The 5,000-nt window shown below is 37.6% G+C and overlaps 1 non-coding gene and 19 pseudogenes across 1 annotated transcript; all 20 read right to left on the bottom strand.

The window, feature by feature from the left end:
- LOC148495177 (5S ribosomal RNA) overlaps positions 1-64 on the bottom strand; it is a 119-nt pseudogene extending 55 nt beyond the window's left edge.
- Positions 65-179: 115 nt separating this feature from the next.
- LOC148495176 (5S ribosomal RNA) lies at positions 180-298 on the bottom strand (annotated as a pseudogene).
- Positions 299-414: 116 nt separating this feature from the next.
- Positions 415-533, bottom strand: LOC148495175 (5S ribosomal RNA). Its single transcript, XR_015871150.1, has one exon. It is a non-coding gene; the product is annotated as a 5S ribosomal RNA (ribosomal RNA).
- Positions 534-649: 116 nt separating this feature from the next.
- LOC148495174 (5S ribosomal RNA) lies at positions 650-768 on the bottom strand (annotated as a pseudogene).
- Positions 769-884: 116 nt separating this feature from the next.
- LOC148495173 (5S ribosomal RNA) lies at positions 885-1,003 on the bottom strand (annotated as a pseudogene).
- A 116-nt stretch (positions 1,004-1,119) lies between these two features.
- On the bottom strand, positions 1,120-1,238 carry LOC148495172 (5S ribosomal RNA; annotated as a pseudogene).
- Positions 1,239-1,354: 116 nt separating this feature from the next.
- On the bottom strand, positions 1,355-1,473 carry LOC148495171 (5S ribosomal RNA; annotated as a pseudogene).
- Positions 1,474-1,589: 116 nt separating this feature from the next.
- On the bottom strand, positions 1,590-1,707 carry LOC148495170 (5S ribosomal RNA; annotated as a pseudogene).
- A 116-nt stretch (positions 1,708-1,823) lies between these two features.
- LOC148495169 (5S ribosomal RNA) lies at positions 1,824-1,942 on the bottom strand (annotated as a pseudogene).
- A 116-nt stretch (positions 1,943-2,058) lies between these two features.
- Positions 2,059-2,177, bottom strand: LOC148495168 (5S ribosomal RNA; annotated as a pseudogene).
- A 116-nt stretch (positions 2,178-2,293) lies between these two features.
- Positions 2,294-2,412, bottom strand: LOC148495167 (5S ribosomal RNA; annotated as a pseudogene).
- A 116-nt stretch (positions 2,413-2,528) lies between these two features.
- On the bottom strand, positions 2,529-2,647 carry LOC148495166 (5S ribosomal RNA; annotated as a pseudogene).
- A 350-nt stretch (positions 2,648-2,997) lies between these two features.
- Positions 2,998-3,115, bottom strand: LOC148495165 (5S ribosomal RNA; annotated as a pseudogene).
- A 116-nt stretch (positions 3,116-3,231) lies between these two features.
- LOC148495164 (5S ribosomal RNA) lies at positions 3,232-3,350 on the bottom strand (annotated as a pseudogene).
- A 116-nt stretch (positions 3,351-3,466) lies between these two features.
- LOC148495163 (5S ribosomal RNA) lies at positions 3,467-3,585 on the bottom strand (annotated as a pseudogene).
- Positions 3,586-3,701: 116 nt separating this feature from the next.
- On the bottom strand, positions 3,702-3,820 carry LOC148495162 (5S ribosomal RNA; annotated as a pseudogene).
- Positions 3,821-3,936: 116 nt separating this feature from the next.
- LOC148495161 (5S ribosomal RNA) lies at positions 3,937-4,055 on the bottom strand (annotated as a pseudogene).
- A 350-nt stretch (positions 4,056-4,405) lies between these two features.
- Positions 4,406-4,523, bottom strand: LOC148495160 (5S ribosomal RNA; annotated as a pseudogene).
- A 116-nt stretch (positions 4,524-4,639) lies between these two features.
- On the bottom strand, positions 4,640-4,758 carry LOC148495159 (5S ribosomal RNA; annotated as a pseudogene).
- A 116-nt stretch (positions 4,759-4,874) lies between these two features.
- On the bottom strand, positions 4,875-4,993 carry LOC148495158 (5S ribosomal RNA; annotated as a pseudogene).
- Positions 4,994-5,000: the final 7 nt, after the last annotated feature.

Below are 5,000 nucleotides of genomic sequence, written 5' to 3'. Positions count from 1 at the left end.
CAACACTGCATAGCTTCCAAGATCAGACGAGATTGGGCATGTCCAGTGTGGTTTGGCTGAAGGAGCTCAAAACATTTACTTTAGACCTCTTTTACTTCTTTACTCAAGTAAATTCTTTGATAAGTTGAAAAAATTAAATGTAAAATGTAATAGAAAAGAATGTTATGGCTGCATAAAATTACCTACAGGACCAGGTATTCCCAGGTGGTCTCCCATCCAAGTACTAACCAGGCCCAACACTGCATAGCTTCCAACATCAGATGAGATTGGGCATGTCCAGTGTGGTTTGGCTGTAGGTGCTCAAAAACATTAACTTTAGACCTCTATTACTTCTTAACTCAAGTAAATTCATTGATAATTTGAAAAAATTAAATGTAAAATGTAAAAGAAAAGAATGTTATGGCTGTATAAAATTACCTAAAGCACCTGGTATTCCCAGGTGGTCTCCCATCCAAGTACTAACCAGGCCCAACACTGCATAGCTTCCAAGATCAGATGAGATTGGGCATGTCCAGTGTGGTATGGCTGTAGGTGCTCAAAAACATTAACTTTAGACCTCTTTTACTTCTTAACTGAAGTAAATTCATTAATAAGTTGAAAAAATTAAATGTAAAATGTAATAGAAAAGAGTGTTTTGGCTGTCTAAAATTACATACAGCACCTGGTATTCCCAGGTGGTCTCCCATCCAAGTACAAACCAGGCCCAACACTGCATAGCTTCCAAGATCAGACGAGATTGGGCATGTCCAGTGTGGTTTGGCTGTATGTGCTCAAAAGCATTAAATTTAGACCTCTATTACTTCTTAACTCAAGTAAATTCATTGATAAGTTGAAAAAATGTAATGTAAAATGTAATAGAAAAGAATGTTATGGCAGTATGAAATTACCTACAGCACCTGGTATTGCCAGATGGTCTCCCATCCAAGTACTAACCAGGCCCAACACTGCATAGCTTCCAAGATCAGACGAGATTGGGCATGTCCAGTGTGGTTTGGCTGTAGGTGCTCAAAAATATTAACTTTAGACCTCTTTTACTTTTTAACTCAAGTAAATTCATTGATAAGTTGAAAAAATTAAATGTAAAATGTAATAGAAAAGAATGTTTTGGCTGTCTAAAATTACCTACAGCACCTGGTATTCCCAGGTGGTCTCCCATCCAAGTACAAACCAGGCCCAACACTGCACAGCTTGCAAGATCAGACGAGATTGGGCATGTCCAATGTGGTTTGGCTGTATGTGCTCAAAAGCATTAACTTTAGACCTCTATTACTTCTTAACTCAAGTAAATTCATTGATAAGTTGAAAAAATTAAATGTAAAATGTAATAGAAAAGACTGTTATGGCAGTATAAAATTACCTACAGCACCTGGGATTCCTAGGTTGTATCCCATCCAAGTACTAACCAGGCCCAACACTGCATAGCTTACAAGATCAGACGAGATTGGGCATGTCCAGTGTGGTTTGGCTGAAGGAGCTCAAAAACATTAACTTTAGACCTCTTTTACTTCTTTACTCAAGTAAATTCATTGATAAGTTGAAAAAATTAAATGTAAAATGTAATAGAAAAGAATGTTATGGCTGCATAAAATTACCTACAGCACCTGGTATTCCCAGGTGGTCTCCCATCCAGTACTAACCAGGCCCAACACTGCATAGCTTCCAAGATCAGACGAGATTGGGCATGTCCAGTGTGGTTTGGCTGTAGGTGCTCAAAAACATTAACTTTAGACCTCTATTACTTCTTAACTCAAGTAAATTCATTGATAAGTTGAAAAAATTAAATGTAAAATGTAATAGGAAAGAATGTTATGGCTGTATAAAATTACCTACAGCACCTGGTATTCCCAGGTGGTCTCCCATCCAAGTAATAACCAGGCCCAACACTGCATAGCTTCCAAGATCAGATGAGATTGGGCATGTCCAGTGTGGTTTGGCTGTAGGTGCTCAAAAACATTAACTTTAGACCTCTTTTACTTCTTAACTCAAGTAAATTCATTGATAAGTTGAAAAAATTAAATGTAAAATGTAATAGAAAAGAATGTTTTCGCTGTCTAAAATCACATACAGCACCAGGTATTCCCAGGTGGTCTCCCATCCAAGAACAAACCAGACCCAACACTGCATAGCTTCCATGATCAGACGAGATTGGGCATGTCCAGTGAGGTTTGGCTGTAGATACTCAAAAGCATTAAATTTAGACCTCTATTACTTCTTAACTCAAGTAAATTCATTGATAAGTTGAAAAAATTAAATGTAAAATGTAATAGAAAAGAACGTTATGGCAGTATAAAATTACCTACAGCACCTGGTATTCCCAGGTGGTCTCCCATCCAAGTACTAACCAGAACCAACAATGCATAGCTTCCAAGATCAGACGAGATTGGGCATGTCCAGTGTGGTTTGGCTGTAAGTGCTCAAAAACCTTAACTTTAGACCTCTTTTACTTCTTAACTCAAGTAAATTCATTGATAAGTTGAAAAAATTAAATGTAAAATGTAATAGAAAAGAATGTTTTGGCTGTCTAAAATTGCAAACAGCACCTGGTATTCCCAGGTGGTCTCCCATCCAAGTACAAACCAGGCCCAACACTGCATAACTTCCAAGACCAGACGAGATTGGGCATGTCCAGTGTGGTTTGGCTGTAGGTGCTCAAAAGCATTAACTTTAGACCTCTATTACTTCTTAACTCAAGTAAATTCATTGATAAGTTGAAAAATTAAATGTAAAATGTAATAGAAAAGACTGTTATAGCAGTATAAAATTACATACAGCACCTGGGATTTCTAGGTTGTATCCCATCCAAGTACTAACCAGGCCCAACACTGCATAGCTTACAAGATCAGACGATATTGGGCATGTCCAGTGTGGTTTGGCTGAAGGAGCTCAAAAACATTAACTTTAGACCTCTTTTACTTCTTTACTCAAGTAAATTCATTGATAAGTTGAAAAAATTAAATGTAAAATGTAATAGAAAAGAATGTTATGGCTGCATAAAATTACCTACAGCACCTGGTATTCCCAGGTGGTCTCCCATCCAGTACTAACCAGGCCCAACACTGCACAGCTTCCAAGATCAGACGAGATTGGGCATGTCCAGTGTGGTTTGGCTGTAGGTGCTCAAAAACATTAACTTTAGACCTCTATTACTTCTTAACTCAAGTAAATTCATTGATAAGTTGAAAAAATTAAATGTAAAATGTAATAGGAAAGAATGTTATGGCTGTATAAAATTACCTACAGCACCTGGTATTCCCAGGTGGTCTCCCATCCAAGTAATAACCAGGCCCAACACTGCATAGCTTCCAAGATCAGATGAGATTGGGCATGTCCAGTGTGGTTTGGCTGTAGGTGCTCAAAAACATTAACTTTAGAACTCTTTTACTTCTTAACTCAAGTAAATTCATTGATAAGTTGAAAAAATTAAATGTAAAATGTAATAGAAAAGAATGTTTTCGCTGTCTAAAATTACATACAGCACCAGGTATTCCCAGGTGGTCTCCCATCCAAGAACAAACCAGACCCAACACTGCATAGCTTCCATGATCAGACGAGATTGGGCATGTCCAGTGAGGTTTGGCTGTAGATACTCAAAAGCATTAAATTTAGACCTCTATTACTTCTTAACTCAAGTAAATTCATTGATAAGTTGAAAAAATTAAATGTAAAATGTAATAGAAAAGAACGTTATGGCAGTATAAAATTACCTACAGCACCTGGTATTCCCAGGTGGTCTCCCATCCAAGTACTAACCAGAACCAACAATGCATAGCTTCCAAGATCAGACGAGATTGGGCATGTCCAGTGTGGTTTGGCTGTAAGTGCTCAAAAACCTTAACTTTAGACCTCTTTTACTTCTTAACTCAAGTAAATTCATTGATAAGTTGAAAAAATTAAATGTAAAATGTAATAGAAAAGAATGTTTTGGCTGTCTAAAATTGCAAACAGCACCTGGTATTCCCAGGTGGTCTCCCATCCAAGTACAAACCAGGCCCAACACTGCATAGCTTCCAAGACCAGACGAGATTGGGCATGTCCAGTGTGGTTTGGCTGTAGGTGCTCAAAAGCATTAACTTTAGACCTCTATTACTTCTTAACTCAAGTAAATTCATTGATAAGTTGAAAAATTAAATGTAAAATGTAATAGAAAAGACTGTTATAGCAGTATAAAATTACATACAGCACCTGGGATTCCTAGGTTGTATCCCATCCAAGTACTAACCAGGCCCAACACTGCATAGCTTACAAGATCAGACGATATTGGGCATGTCCAGTGTGGTTTGGCTGAAGGAGCTCAAAAACATTAACTTTAGACCTCTTTTACTTCTTTACTCAAGTAAATTCATTGATAAGTTGAAAAAATTAAATGTAAAATGTAATAGAAAAGAATGTTATGGCTGCATAAAATTACCTACAGCACCTGGTATTCCCAGGTGGTCTCCCATCCAGTACTAACCAGTCCCAACACTGCATAGCTTCCAAGATCAGACGAGATTGGGCATGTCCAGTGTGGTTTGGCTGTAGGTGCTCAAAAACATTAACTTTAGACCTCTATTACTTCTTAACTCAAGTAAATTCATTGATAAGTTGAAAAAATTAAATGTAAAATGTAATAGGAAAGAATGTTATGGCTGTATAAAATTACCTACAGCACCTGGTATTCCCAGGTGGTCTCCCATCCAAGTAATAACCAGGCCCAACACTGCATAGCTTCCAAGATCAGATGAGATTGGGCATGTCCAGTGTGGTTTGGCTGTAGGTGCTCAAAAACATTAACTTTAGAACTCTTTTACTTCTTAACTCAAGTAAATTCATTGATAAGTTGAAAAAATTAAATGTAAAATGTAATAGAAAAGAATGTTTTCGCTGTCTAAAATTACATACAGCACCAGGTATTCCCAGGTGGTCTCCCATCCAAGAACAAACCAGACACAACACTGCATAGCTTCCAAGATCAGACGAGATTGGGCATGTCCAGTGAGGTTTGGCTGTAGATGCTCAAA

This window comes from Taudactylus pleione, unplaced genomic scaffold (assembly GCF_031769625.1).
Source record: "Taudactylus pleione unplaced genomic scaffold, aTauple2 ptg000550l, whole genome shotgun sequence".
In the NCBI taxonomy this organism is placed as follows: Eukaryota; Metazoa; Chordata; class Amphibia; order Anura; family Myobatrachidae; genus Taudactylus; species Taudactylus pleione.
This window is presented reverse-complemented; position numbering and strand designations above follow the sequence as displayed.